Genomic DNA, 16002 nt, shown 5'->3' with positions numbered 1-16002 from the left:
TTCCTGAGACATTGCCTTCTGTAGATATCCTCAATGGAGAAGAGAGCTGTACCCATGATGGAACTGGCTGAGTACACTATTTCTGTAGCCTCCCGTGTTCCTCTGAATTGGAGTCTTCTTACAAGGCCAAAATGCAGCCATAGAACTCTTTCCACTGAACATTTGTAGAAGTTTCTCGGTCTTCAATGACGTGTTGAATTTCGTAAAACTTCTAAGAACGTAGAGATGTTGGCATGCCTTCTTCATGGTTGTATCTGTGTGCCAAACCCAGTATAGGTGCTTGGAATTTGGAACAGCTCACCCTTTCCACCACAGAAACTTCAATGAAGACTGGTGTGCCTTTTCATGACTGTCCCTTCCTAAAGTTGACAGTCAGTTCCTTGGCCCTCCTAATGTTGAAAACAAGGTTGTTTTTATGGCACCATTCGACCAAATAATGTAGCTCACATCAAATGCCACTTCATCATCACCCTCAGTGATGCTGCCAATAACAGTGGTGTCATCGATGAATTTGCTGATGCTATTTGAGCTATGCTTAGCCACACAGATGATGGTATTGAGATATTAGAGCTGGGGGCAAAGTATACAGCCCTGAGGAGTATCTATATTGATGGGTAGATGAGGTTTGCAATCTATACTGATCTTGGTTTCCCAGTGAGGAAGTTGGGAATCCAATTAGATCGCAAGGTACAAAGATGCAGGTCTTGGAACTTGATGATGGTTTGAGGGAATAATGGTGTTGAACATTGAGCTGTAGTCAATGGACAACAACCTGATATATGCATTCCAGTTGTCCAGAGCAGAATGGAGAGCTCGTGACATAGCATCTGCTGTAGACTATTATAGTGATTGGTGAACTTAAACAGGTCTAGGTCCTCACTGAGACAGGACTTTAATCGAGCCATAACCAACCTCTCAATGCACTGCTTTAATGCCTTCTTAAATAGGCTGATTGGGAGGATTAGAAGCCAAGTTTAAGTTAGAGAACTATGAATGGATACATACTGAAATGAAAATAAAGAGTGAAACTTAACATCAAAGGATTGAGCAAAATAAACTGATTTTTTATAACTGATTTTATAATTGATAATCTCTTAAGATATATAAAGCATTTGTGTTTGCAAGAAGATACATAGTAAATAGCAGTAGAAGTGATTTTATGACTGGTTAGTATATTGCTGAGCAGCCGATGAAACATGTGAATGTCAAGGTGAATATACAGAGACACAATAAGATTATCCTTTTACTGTATGTGAAAAGATCAGAGCACTGTTCCATTCATGGGAAGCAAGAAGGTTCTTTCACAGATGATCAATATGATCCAACTTTTTGACAAGGAAAATAATTTCAACCAATGGATGATAGTAAGAAGTCATAAATTTAAATTTATTACCAAAGAAAAAGATTAGGAAAAATTATCTTATGTAGAAACATGGTGTTGTTAAGAACACCAGTGTTAAAGAAGTTCATGCAGAATGAGATAGGTAAATACTTAAAAGCAATAATTTTTGAAGGGAATAAGGAGAAGGGCAAAGAACTGGATCTAAATGAATAATTCTTTCAGAGGATGACATAGTCACTTGAATTACATAGAATGTCACGTAAATAAATGGCTCATAACTCTGCTGCTGGTTATTATGTTCCATACAAGTCTCTAGTTAAAGTCAAGTTAATTGTCATATGCACGAGCATACGTCTGCAGAGATGTAAAAACTTGCTTGTGGTAGCACTGGAGTCACATAGTATTAGGTAAGCAGCATTCACTAGAAAAACATAAATTAAACTTCATGGCAGGTTTAGAGATGGTGCAGAGATTTACCAGGATGCTGGCTGGATTAGACAGCATGTCTTATGAGGATAGGTTGAGGGAGCTAAGAGGATTAGAGGGGACTTGATAAAGGTGTACAAGATGATAAGAGGCATAGATCGAGTGAATAGCCAGAGTTTTTATTCCAAGGAGGAAATGGCTAATATGAGGGGGCCTAATTTTAATGTGATTCAAGGGAAGTATAGTGGGGATGTCAGAAGTAAGTTTCTTGCAGAGAGTGGTGAGTGTGTGGAACACATTTCCAGGGTTAATGGTAGTGGCAGACACATTAAGGACATTTAAGAAACTCTCAGGCACATGGATGATAGAAAAGTAGAGGGCTATGTAGGAGGGAAGGGTTAGATTGATCTTAGAGTAGGTTAAAATGTCAGCACAACATTGTGAGCAAAAGGGATTGTACTGTGCTGTAATGTTCTATGTATTGTACCGTAAATGTTCTATAGACACAGTTTTTACAAGAAGAACACCAGCTTCATCAGACGGAGGAGGATGACGTTGGAAGAGAAATGGTTAGGTCTGAGTCCAAAAAGAAGTGGAGAGCTTTAAGGCTTTTTGATGGGGGAATGGAAGTGCATTGGGACTTGGTGTCAATGGTGAAAACAGAGTGAAGAACAGAACTAGAACAAAAGAAACCAAGTCAATTTTGGAGCAAGATGATCAAAGTGGTCATAGCATCGTTATATGTTAATGATAATGAGGTGCCTTTTGGTTCAAATCTGAATGATTGAAGCGATATAGCTGTACTTGAACTTGGAGGCAGAATAAGAAGGTAGGGGAAGGGGAACGAGTACAAGGTGGCAGGTGATAGGTGAAGCCAGGTATATAGGAGGGGGTAGATGTGTGGCTGGGGGAGGGAGGATAAAGTAAAAAACTGACTGGTGATTCGTGGAAGAGAGACAGAGCTGAAGAAGAAGGAATATAATAGGAGAGGACAGTAGACCATGGAAGAAAGGGCAAGGTGAGGGACACCAGAAGGTGGTGATCGGCAGGTAAGGAGAAGAGAAGGGGAAAGAGGGAATGGAAACCAAGGGCAGGGGGAGTGATTGCAGGAATTTAGAGAAATCAATATTCATGCTGTCAGGTTAGAAACTTCCCACAGGGAATATGAGGTGCTTCTCCTCCTCCAACTTGAGTTGGGGATCATCATGGCAGTAGAGGAGGATATGGACATACATGTCAGAATGGGAATGGGAATGGGTGTCCACCACAAATCTTGTGTTTTACAGCGGACAGAGCAAAGGTACTAGACAAAGTGGTCCCCTAATCTACATCTACAGTACATCAGCTCTCACCAATGTAGAGAAGGCTGCACTGGGAGCATTGGATATGGTAGGTGATTCAGATAGAATTGCAGATATACTGTTGCTTCACCTGGAAGGACTATTTATGGCCTTGAATGGTGGAGTTGGTGGAGGTGGAGGACTTGTCACACTTGTAGGAATAAGTGCCAGGAAGAAGATCACTGTGCATGGACAAGTGGACAAGGGATTCACATAGATGGTGATCCCTACAGCAAATGGAAGGAGGTGGAAGTCGGGAGGGAGAGGAGTGCTAAATGGTAGTATCCCATTAGAAATAGTGGGAAGTTATGGAGAATGATATGCTGGATATGGAGGCTTATGAGGTGGTAGGTAAGGACAGGGGGAACCCTATCTCTGTTATAACAGCAGGAGAATGGGGTGAGGGCAGCACCAATGGTTGCGGAAGGGAAATTTCTTTGAAAAAAATGAAGATATCTCAGATGTTCTTGAATGGAAAGCCTCATCCTGAACGTAGATGTAGTGGAGACGGAGGAACTGAGCAAAAGGAATAAGATTTTACAGGTTTGGAAGAGGTAGTCAAGATTACTGTGAGAGTGGATAGGTTTGTAAAAGAGCTCAGTTAATAGCCTGTCTTTGGAGATGAAGATAGAGATATAGACAAAAGGTAAGAGTTGTCAGTGGTGGACTAAGTAAATTTGAGGGCTTGGTGGATATTGGCGGATACTGTAGTCTTCAAGATAATGGAGAAAGAGTTGGAGTGTATTACCAGTGTAGGTTGGGAACTTGAATTGCTCTCCATGGCCAACCAAAATGAAGGCAGAGCTGGGATCCATGAGTGGCCATGGCTGCACTTTTGGTTGGGAGAAAGCGGGAAGAGCCAAAAGAAAAAGTCTTGAGAGTGAGAACCAGTTCTGCCAGATGGAGGAGGGTGGTGTTGGAGTGAAACTGGTTAGGTCGGTCGTCTGGAAATAAGACAAGACCTTTAAAGCCTTCCTGTTGAGGAATGGAAGTGTATTGTGAAAATGCAGTGATCACGGCCAGGAAACTGAAGGTGATTGAAGTGATGGAGAGCATGGGAAGTATCATGGATGTAAGCAGGAAGGTACTGAACCAAGGGGAACAAAATGGAATGGAGTTACTTATGTGGACCTGAGTTCTGTGGGGCAGGAGCAGTCAGAAACAATGGGCCCGACAGGGCAGTTTGGTTTGTTGATCTTTGATTGCGGGTAGAAATGAGCAATGTGGGTTTAGGGAACTATGTGATTGGTGGCAGTGGATGGGAGATCTTCCAGAGTTGATGCGATTGGGAATGCTGCAGGGGACAATGGTCTGATGCTTCCTAGTAGGATCCTGTTCAAGGGTTGAGAAAGGAGAGGTGTCTGAGAGCTGATGTCTGGCTTCAGCATGGTAGAGTTCAAGAGATGGGCACCAATGTTGATGGCAGCATCTTAAAAGTGATGAATAGCTGAATAATGGTTCATCCTGCTCCTTCTCCCATAGACTTTGCCACATATTTACTACTTAGAATTGTAAATGGTAGTTTTGAGGTTCAGTGGTTATGTCCTTGCTTCAAAGATAGAAAGTTGGGGGTGCAAGTCATGTTTCAAAAACCTTAGTTTAAAGTTTAGGCTGACTTCCGAGCAGAATTATAGCCAATTTGGAGTAATTCATCCCTACTGACCTGCAATAAACCTGCTGTGCATTTCACACTCTTTCCAAAGCTTCTTCCATTGACATCAAAATTGTCAAAGGTCCAAATTAAAATGCAAACAAAATAGAAAAATCTAATTATGAAGTTGTTCTGTTTACAAGTATTTGCTTCCTGAGATCCATGCTTTATGCCATGCAGCTGAACATGCATAATCTTGACCAGCTTACCTCTCTCAAAGCTATCATCATCCACAGTTTCACAATGCCATTTGTGATTCATAGGGCCAGAGTCCTGAGTCGACTGTAAGTGCACTGGGGAAGTCAAAGCCCAACATTTGGGAATCTACAAGCCCACTGGAGGCTGCAGGCGGGAATCCAGACACAACTTGTCCTGGAGTTTGAGGACTTGGTGTCTGTGGGTGGGTAGGAAGGAGGAACAGCCCTTGTTTTGCCCTTGTTGTTTTGTTGCTTGCTGTGTTCTGCATTACTCTCCCAAATATTATCTGAACTCCATGTTGGGACAATCCCTATTGCTCACAATGATGTGCTGACATTTTAACCTGTCACATGGGTTGTGGCATGGTAGATACAAATGAGTATAGTTACGTATTCTCGTTTCGTTAGCTGTTTAGTCTAGTTGAGAGGGGGTAAGCCACAGAAAGTTATATTTTTGTTGAAATGCCATTAGTATGCTGAAATACATATAGAATACTAATTTAGTTTGACTACTTACTTCCATTAATTGTGACGTTATTGAAACACTGGATTGTTAACTTTGCTTAAATACATTAGCTCCACCACTAAGGTTGTTACTTCACTAAATTGAATACGACATCACAAACTTAGTTTTGTACGTTTTTTAATCGCTACAAGATCATTCGTCTTTGCTGCTTTTGTAATAAAGGATTGAAAGTTCCTTTCGTGACTTTGGAACTTCAGTATTTCAAAGTGCTTCATACAGTGTTGCTCTCCTGGCCTAGACTCTCAATGGTCCTTGTTTGTTTTAAAGTAACTGCTACATATATTATATACACTGATAGTGTTTCTACAGCACAGAAATAGGCCTTACAACCTTTTGAGTCCATGATGACTTTAAACTTATTTCAATTTTTCACAATTTGAATTTCAATCAAAAAAATTCTATTCAAACCTGTTTTATCTCTCTATACTGCTATTAGCCTTCCCCAAATTCTATCACTCACCTATACTCTCAAGAGAATTTGCGGTGACTAATTGGCCTGCGTGGTTTTGCAAAGTGGGAGGAAACTGCACCTCCCACCAGAAGCCCATGAGAATGGACCAAGTCCACATGAGCTGAGCGAGAGGTTCGGATTGAACCAGGATCACTAGAGGCGCGAGGCAACAGCTCTACCAACTGTGCTACTGTACTCCCTTTTTCTTTTTTACAGAAGCAGGTCCTTTGACCCACTGAGTCTATGCTGATCACCAAATGGACATTTTAACACTCCTTCTACTTAATCTTCCCAAATTCCCATCGACTTATCCTGGATTCTACCCAGTGGCCAGTTCACTCAGCAATGCTAAAATGACATGAGATATAGGAGGAAATTGGAGCATACAGCCAAAACAAACAGCACATAAACATCACCGGAGGTTAGGGTTCAACTTGGAGCACTGCAAGGGTTCTCCCTGCACTATTGCACTGTCCTAAAGAATATTATTATTTGGTGGCTCCCACCCTTGATTTTTTCCATTTACTATTCTTAACCTCTACCCAGATGGATTCAACAGTCTGCTTGATAGATCTTACATCATCTTTCACTATCACCCTGATCGCATCCTTAATTAAGAGCACTATCCCACTTCCTTTATTTTCCTGCCAATCCTTCTGTATTACCTGATATCCTTGGATATTTAATTCACAGTCCTCTCCACCCTGCATCTACATTTTTGTAATGGCCACTGAATCATACCCCTTTTTACTGATTTGTGCCCCAAGTTCACCAGCCTTGTTACGAATACTGCGGGTATTCAGATAAAATGCCCTTACACTCTTTGTGCCTTTAATATCTAGTAATTTTTGTCTCTTATACACTTAACTTTTCTGCACTCCACCCTTACTTTTCTCTTTTTTAACTTTTACTTAATAAAACATAAGTTTTATTATTATATGGATATGAAGTACTCAAGTGTTTTTCTAAATTAAATGCATAAATTTATTGCTGGCTTAGGACTTAATAAATGACTCAAATGGATGGATTAAGAAAGTTAATCCTTAACTCCTGTGTCTTATGGTTTTATGGTCTGGCCAATCATGATGGGTGAACTTCATGCTAAATTCAAATACAAACTGCAGAAGATCTGTAACAGATGACCTTGGGTAAATAAAATTAACCAGCTACTGAGTTGTAGCTGTAGTGCCTTAGCTTGACAGTTGAGTTTGTACACAGTTCATTAATCCCTGTCAGGATATTAGTAGAAGTATTAACCTATGTTAGGCATCACCGGGTTAGAAAAAAACATGGAGCTTCTAATCTGATTATAGGTGAGGATACATTGGACTGTGCTCAGTCATACAACTTGCCAATGCTCATTATCTGTGGTTGCACATACAGAAAGTATACTTAAGTGTGATAATAAGACAGCTGTAGCTGTTCATGAAGCCGTGACTTGGGAAGAATCAATTTCTCTGAGTGAGAAAGGTCAAAAGTACAAATAAAGAGTTGTGAGAAGCTCACCTCTTCACATTTGGTTTTGAAGTAATTAAACGAGAATGTTTACAGAATGCTCCTAACTATAATTTTCCAAACTGTTGTCTTTAAATAACCGTTACCTTGTCGTAGAAAATTGCCTAAGTCACCCAGTATTTTAGATCAGGATTTCTTGCTGGGAAATTGCTGGTGTTTATAATAAAGGGTAGGAAGATTTCACGTCTTGAAACTTCTCAGATGGTCAGAGAGAGCCAGCAAAATTTCTAAGGGTCATGTAAGGCTTACCAACTCTAAATGAAGTGTTTGAAGATTAGAACAGTAGACATGGATTTCATATCTCTCATATCTCGCATTCATAGCAAAAGGATTTGAGTACAGGAGCACAGAGGTTCTACTGCAGTTGTACAAGGCCTTGATGAGACCACACCTAGAATATTGTGTGCAGTTTTGGTCCCCAAATCTGAGGAAAGACATTCTTGCCATAGAGGGAGTACAGAGAAGGTTCACCAGATTGATTCCTGGGATGGCAGGACTTTCATATGAAGAAAGACTGGATCGACTAGGCTTATACTCACTGGAATTTAGAAGATTGAGGGGGGATCTTATTGAAACGTATAAAATTCTAAAGGGATTGGACAGGCTAGATGCAGGAAGATTGTTTTCGATGTTGGGGAAGTCCAGAACAAGGGGTCACAGTTTAAGGATAAAGGGGAAGCCTTTTAGGACCGAGATGAGGAAAAACTTCTTCACACAGAGAGTGGTGAATCTGTGGAATTCTCTGCCACAGGAAACAGTTGAGGCTGGTTCATTGGCTATATTTAAGATGAAGTTAGATATGGCCCTTGTGGGTAAAAGGATCGGGGGTATGGAGAGAAAGCAGGTACAGAGTTCTGAGTTGGATGATCAGCCGTGATCATACTGAATGGCGATGCAGGCTCGAAGAGCCGAATGGCCTACTCCTGCAGCTATTTTCTATGTTTTTATGATATAGGACATCATTTAGTTAATTGACATTAATGAGACATTTTGACAGATACTTAAGCAGGAAATGCCCTAATGTGGCAACTGGGATTAGGGTCAGAATCAGAATCTGGTTTATTATCACTGACATGCATTGTGAAATAAGTTTTTTTTGTGGCAGCTGTACAATGCAATACGTAAAAATACTATAAGCTATAATATGAAATAGATTAAAAATAAATAGTAGTGTAAAACAGTGACGTAGTGTTCATGCATTCGTTGTCTGTTCAGAAATCTGATGGCGGAGAGGAATAAGCTGTTGTTAAAACATTGAGTGTGTGTCTTTAGACTCTTGTACTCCTCTCTGATGATAGTAACGAGAAGAGGGGGTCCTTAATGATGCATGCTGCCTTCTTGAGGCATCGCCTTTTGAAGATGTGTTTGATGCAGGGGAGGCTCATGCCCATGATGAAGCTGGCTGAGTTTACAACTCTCTGTCGCTTTTTCCCAATCCCGTGCATCAGCGCTTCCATATGAGGTGATGATGCAACCAAACAGAATGTTGTCCACTCTAAACACTAGAATACTACAGCACAGTACAGGCCATTCAGCCCTTGATGTTGTGCTGAGCCATATATTCCTTTAAAAAAAATTTAAACCTACACTACCCCCTAACCTTCTATTTTTCTTTCATCCATGTGCCTGTCCAAGAGGCTCTTAAATACCCCTAATGTTTTAGCCTCCACCACCATCTCTGGCAAGTCATTCCAGGCACTCACAACCCTCTGTGTAAAAAACTTACCCCTGATGTCTCCCCTAAACTTCCCTCCCTTAATTTTGTACATATGCCCTCTGGTGTTTGCTATTGGTGCCCTGGGAAACAGGTACTGAATATCCACCCTATCTATGCCTCTCATAATCTTGTAGATCTCTATCAAGTCCCCTCTCATCCTTCTACACTCCAAAGAGGGAAGTCCCAGCTCTGCTAACCTTGCCTCATAAGACTTGTTTTCCAATCCAGGCAACATCCTGGTAAATCTCCTCTGCACCCTCTCCATAGCTTCCACATCCTTCCTATAATGAGGTGACCAGAACTGAACACAATACTCTAAGTGTGGTCTCACCAGAGATTTGTAGAGTTGCAACATGACCTCTCTACTCTTGAACTCAATCCCCCTATTAATGAAGCCTAACATCCCATAGGCCTTCTTAACTATCAATCTGTGTAGCGACCTTGAGGGATGTATGGATTTGAACCCCAACGTCCATCTGTTCATCCACACTCTTAAGTAACTGACCATTAATCCTGTACTCAGCCTTCAGGTTTGTCCTTCCAAAATGCATCACCTCACACTTCTCCGGATTGAACTCCATCTGCCACTTTTCTGCCCAACTCTGCATCCTGGTGTTACATCCTCTTGTAATCTTCAACAACCTACAGCTTCATCCACAACTCCTCCAATCTTCGTGTCATCTGCAAACTTACTCGCTCATCCTTCCAGCTCTTCATCCAGGTCATTTATAAAAATCACAAAGAGCAGGGGCCCCAGGACAGATCCTTGTGGCACTCCACTAGTCACCGACCTCCAGGCAGAATACTTTCCTTCCACAACTACCCTCTGCTTTCTTCCTGTAAGCCAATTTTTTATCCAAACAGCCAAGGTTCCACTGATCACATGCCTCATGACTTTCTGGATGAGTCTCTTGTGAGGGACCTTGTCAAATGCCTTGCTAAAATCCATGTGGACCACATCTACTGCCCTACCCTCTTCAATTTCTTTTGTTATCTCTTCAAAAAACTCAATCAGGCTTGTGAGGGACGATCTTCCCTTCACAAAGCCATGTTGACTACCCTTGAGTAGACTGTACTTCTCCAAATGCTTGTCGATCCTATCCTTAAGAATCTTTTCCAATAGTTTGCAGACCACTGACGTAAGAGTCACCGGTCTATAGCTCCCAGGATTCTCCCTATTACTTCTTTTAAACAAGGAAACTACATTTGCCATTCTCCAATCCTCCGGCACCTCCCCTGCAGCCAAAGAGGATTCAAAGACCATAGCTACTGCTCCAGTGATCACTTCTTTCACTTCCCACAGCAGCCTGTGGTATATCACATCCAGCCCTGGGGACATATGTAACACTTACCCAACAGGCTGGTATATGTCTAGGGGAAAAGGAGATCCAGCCACACACCAACCCACCTCCCGTACACGCAGGTGCTGTGAGAATCAAGTTTATGCCGCGCGTACCACACAATATCAAACTCACACCAGATACCGTTACAGAATACAATTTAAAGGTTTTACTAAAACTAAAAGAGTACTAGGCAATACAATATATATGAAAGAAAAGAAAAAGCAAAAGGCGCCAACTTATCAAAGTTCAGTCAGTTTAGTGCACATCGTTGGAGTTCAACCATCGAACCATTCGACCCCTCGTCACTTTCCTCCGACCTCCACATCCTCGCACCTGGGACCACCCCCACTGGTCGACCGAGCAGTGCAGCGCACGTCCACCTTCCTCGACGTCTCCTTCCTGCCTCTCCTCTAAAGACTGCGAAACCCCCCCAAGTTCCCAGCCTCACAAGACAAAATAACATTCCCCATTGGTTAACAAATGAATACAATCCCCATATCAGCAAGTCCAAAGCTAAACAACTGCGATAAAAAAAACACTTATTAGACATAAATGCATTCCTACTCTAACAAACCAAAGAAGCCATTTTAATTACATACACAGTCATTGTACACATATCAATCTTGATGCTTTTAAGAAGATCCAACGCTTCTTTTTCCTTAATCTCCACATTGTCCAGCACAAAGGCCTGTTCAATTTCAACTTCACCCTGATCAAGGTTCTTTTCACTTGTGAATACTGAAGCAAAGTATTCATTTGGGATGTCCCCAGTCTCTACCACCTCCAGGTACAATCACCTTCTTTATCCTTTAATGGCCCCACCTTCATTCTTGTCATCCTTCTGTTCTTCACATACGCATAGAATGCCTTGGGGTTCTCTTTAATCTTACATGCCAAGGCCTTCTTATGCCCCTTCGAGCTCTCCTAAATCCTTTCTTAAGCTCCTTCCTGGCTACCCTATATTTCTCATGAGCCCCTCCTGCTTCCTGCGTCTTAAATCTAACATATGCTTCCTTCTTCCTCTTGATGAGTTGCCTCACGTGTTTCGTCAGCCATGATTCCCTTTTAGACAATAGACAATAGGTGCAGAAGTAGACCATTCGGCCCTTTGAGCCTGCACCACCATTTTGAGATCATGGCTGATCAACTACTATCAATAACCGGTTCCTGCCTTGTCCCCATATCCCTTGATTCCCCTATCCATAAGGTACCTATCTATCTCCTTCTTGAAAGCATCCAGAGAATTGGCCTCCACTAACATCTGAGGCAGTGCATTCCAGACCCCCACAACTCTCTGGGAGAAGAAGTTTTTCCTTAACTCTATCCTAAATGACCTACCCCTTATTCTCAAACCATGCCCTCAGGTACTGGACTCTCCCAGCATCTGGAACATATTACCTGCCTCTATCTTGTCCAATCCCTTAATAATCTTATATGTTTCAATCAGATCCCCTCTCAATCTCCTTAATTCCAACGTGTACAAGCCCAGTCTCTCTAACCTCTCTGCGTAAGACAGTTCAGACATCCCAGGAATTAACCTCGTGAATCTACGCTGCACTTCCTGTACAGCCAGGATGTCCTTCCTTAACCCTGGAGACCAAAACTGTACACAATACTGCAGGTGTGGTCTCACCAGGGCTTTATACAAATGCAAGAGGATTTCCTTGCTCTTGTACTCAATTCCCTTTGTAAGAAAGGCCAACATTCCATTAGCCTTCTTCACTGCCTGCTGCACTTGCTCATTCACCTTCAGTGACTGATGAACAAGGACTCCTAGATCTCTTTGTATTTCTCCCTTACCTAACTCTACACCGTTCAGATAATAATCTGCCTTCCTGTTCTTACTCCCAGAGTGGATAACCTCACACTTATTCACATTAAACGTCATCTGCCAGGTATCTGCCCACTCACCCAGCCTATCCAAGTCACCCTGAATTCTCCTAACATCCTCATCACATGTCACACTGTCACCCAGCTTAGTATCATCAGCAAATTTGCTGATGTTATTTTCAATGCCTTCATCCAAATCATTGAAGTAAATTGTAAACAGCTGTGGTCCCAATACTGAGCCCTGTGGCACCTCACTAGTCACCACCTGCCATTCCAAGAAACATCCATTCACTGCTACCCTTTGCTTTCTATCTGCCAACCAGTTTTTTATCCATGTCAATGCCTTCCCCCTGATGCCCTGAGCTTTGATTTTACCCACCAATCTCCTATGTGGGACCTTATCAAATGCCTTCTGAAAATCCAGGTACACTACATCCACTGGATCTCCCCCGTCTAACTTCCTGGTTACATCCTCGAAAAAGTCCAACAGATTAGTCAAGCATGATTTACCCTTGATAAATCCATGCTGACTCGGCCCAATCCTATCACTGCTATCTAGATATGCCACTATTTCATCCTTAATAATGGACTCTAGCATCTTCCCCACCACCGATGTCAGGCTGACAGGTCGATAGTTCTCTATTTTCTCCCTCCCTCCTTTCTTAAGAAGTGGGATAACATTAGCCATTCTCCAATCCTCAGGAACTGATCCTGAATCTAAGGAACATTTGAAAATGATTACCAATGCATCCACAATTTTCAGGGCCACCTCCTTTAGTACCCTAGGATGCAGACCATCTGGACCTGGGGGTTTGTCTGCCTTCAGTCCCATCAGTCTTCTCATCACCGTTTCCTTCCTAATGTCATTCTGTTTCATTTCCTCTGTTACCCTATGTCCTTGGCCCATCCATACATCTGGGAGATTGCTTGTGTCTTCCTTAGTGAAAACAGATCTAAAGTACTCATTAAATTCTTCTGCCATTTCTCTGTTTCCCATAACGATTTCACCCAATTCATTCTTCAAGGGCCCTACCAATTTTTCCTAGTCTCAATGGGACAAACCTATCCTGAACCCAGCACAAGTGGTCCTTAAACTTCCTACACATTACTTCTCTTCTTTCACCCTTGAACATCTGTTTCCAATTTAATCTCACTAGTTCCTGCCTCATCCCTTCATCGTTAGCCCTTCCCCAGTTAAGCACTTCCCCATTTTGTCTAATTTTCTCCTTTTCCATAGCTATGCTGAAGCTAAGGGAGTTGTGGTCACTCTCACCAAAATATTCCCCCACCAAAAGGTCTGCCACCAGACCAGGACATTACCCAGAACTAGATCCAGTATGACCTTTCCTCTTGTCAGCCAGTCCACATAGGAATCCTTTTTGAACACACCTGACAAATTTAGCCCCATCTATCCCCCTGGCAGTCAGGAGGTGCCAGTCAATATGAGAGAAGTTGAAACCCTAGAAATTACTAGTATTACCCATAGCCCTCTATTTTACTAAGCTCCATGTACCTATCCAAAAGTCTCTTAAAAGACCCTATCGTATCTGCCTCCACCACCGTTGCCGGCAGCCCATTCCACACACTCACCACTCTGAGTAAAAAACTTACCCCTGACATCTCCTCTGTACCTACTCCCCAGTGCCTTAAACCTGTGTCCTCTTGTGGCAACCATTTCAGCCCTGGGAAAAAGCCTCTGATTATCCACACGATCAATGCCTCTCAACATCTTATACACCTCTATCAGGTCACCTCTCATCCTCCATCACTCCAAGGAGAAAAGGCCAAGTTCACTCAACCTATTCTCATAAGACATGCTCCCCAATCCAGGCAACATCCTTGTAAATCTCCTCTGTATCCTTTCTATGATTTCCACATCCTTCCTGTAGTGAGGTGACCAGAACTGAGCACAGTACTCCAAGTGGGGTCTGACCAGGGTCCTATATAGCTGCAACATTACCTCTTGGCTCTTGAACTCAATCCCATGGTTGATGAACGTCAATACACTGTATGCCTCTTAACCACAGAGTCAACCTGCGCAGCTGCTTTGAGCATCCTATGGACTCGGACCCCAAGATCCCTGTGATCCTCCACACTGCCAAGAGTCTTACCATTAATACTATATTCTGCCATTATATTTGACCTACTAAAATGAACCACTTCACACTTATCTGGGTTGAACTCCATCTGCCACTTCTCAGCCCAGTTTTGCATCCTATCAATGTCCCGCTGTAACCTCTGACAGCCCTCCACACTACCCACAACACCTCCAACCTTTGTGTCATCAGCAAACTTACTAACCCATCCCTCCACTTCCTCATCCAGGTCATTTATAAAAATCACGAAGAGTAAGGGTCCCAGAACAGATCCCTGAGGCACTCCACTGGTGACCGAGCTCCATACAGAATATGACTCATCTACAACCACTCTTTGTCTTCTGTGGGCAAGCCAGTTCTCAATCCTTGGCTCGAGAACTCTACCTCTGTAGAAATTTGTTAGAGCTTTTAGTAACATACTAAATCTCCTCAAAATCCTAATGAAATATAGCCACTATGTGCCTTCTTTGTAACTGAATCAATATGTTGGGACAAGGAAAGGGCAGAAGCTTTAGTGCAGAAGCGCAAAATTGTTGGCAAGGACTTTAAGGCTGAAGGGCTTGTTTCGGGTTTAAAAAGCTCTATGACTCTAGCGACCTATATCAACTCTCAGAACAATCCCATTTCCTCAACTATTCCACAGTAACCCGTTCCATTTCTCATTAATTCCCACCCATATCAATACACGTAACATATGTGAATGATGATAAACCTGATTCTGTTATGAGTCTCTATTGTGGACTGAGGGTGGGAAGGTGGCAGGAAGAAGGGCGTCCTCATTGGGACAAGGGCAAAGGAGAGGGGAGGGTATGGGAAGCACCAGGGAGATGATCTGTAATGATCAATAAACCAATTGTTTGGAATCAAATGACCTTGCCTGGTGTCTGAGGGCTGGGTGTGTCTGCCGCTGTACCACCGTCCCAGCCACCTGTCCCATTTCCCTCCCGTGGCACGTCACTCTTGTCATTCCCAACATCCTTTGCTCCTGCCTAATTTATAAACTCGCTCTCCGCTCAACATTGACAAATCCAGTACAGTGCAGAAGTTTTATATATATCTAAGATTCTTGCCAAGTATTGCACCTACAGTAGGGGGCAATATCTTACAGTAGCTAATAAACCTATTAACTGTTACACCTTGAACGGAAAGCAGAGCTCCCACAGAAAACCCATGTGGTTAACCCATGAACTGAAAACGTACAAAAAGTGAATACAGCCCAGTCCATCACAGGAAAGGCTCTCCCCGTCACTGAGCACATCACTGCCACAAGAAAGCAACATCTATCATCAAGGAGCCCTGCCATTTAGACCATGCTTTCTTCTCACTGCTGCCATCAGGAAGGAGGTAGAGGAGGCCTAGCTCCCAGAGCTCCATGTTCAGGAACAATTATCACCCTTCAATCATCAGGCTTCTGAACCAGTGTGAATAACTTCACTCACCTCAACATTAAACCGATTCCACAACCTACGGACTCACTGCCAAAAACCCTACAACACATGTTATTTATTTATTGTTGGTATTAGTTGTTATTGTATTTGCACTATTAGTCTTCTTTTGTACAATGCTTG

Source organism: Hypanus sabinus, chromosome 19, assembly GCF_030144855.1.
Source record: "Hypanus sabinus isolate sHypSab1 chromosome 19, sHypSab1.hap1, whole genome shotgun sequence".
Lineage (NCBI taxonomy): Eukaryota > Metazoa > Chordata > Chondrichthyes > Myliobatiformes > Dasyatidae > Hypanus > Hypanus sabinus.
This window is presented reverse-complemented; position numbering follows the sequence as displayed.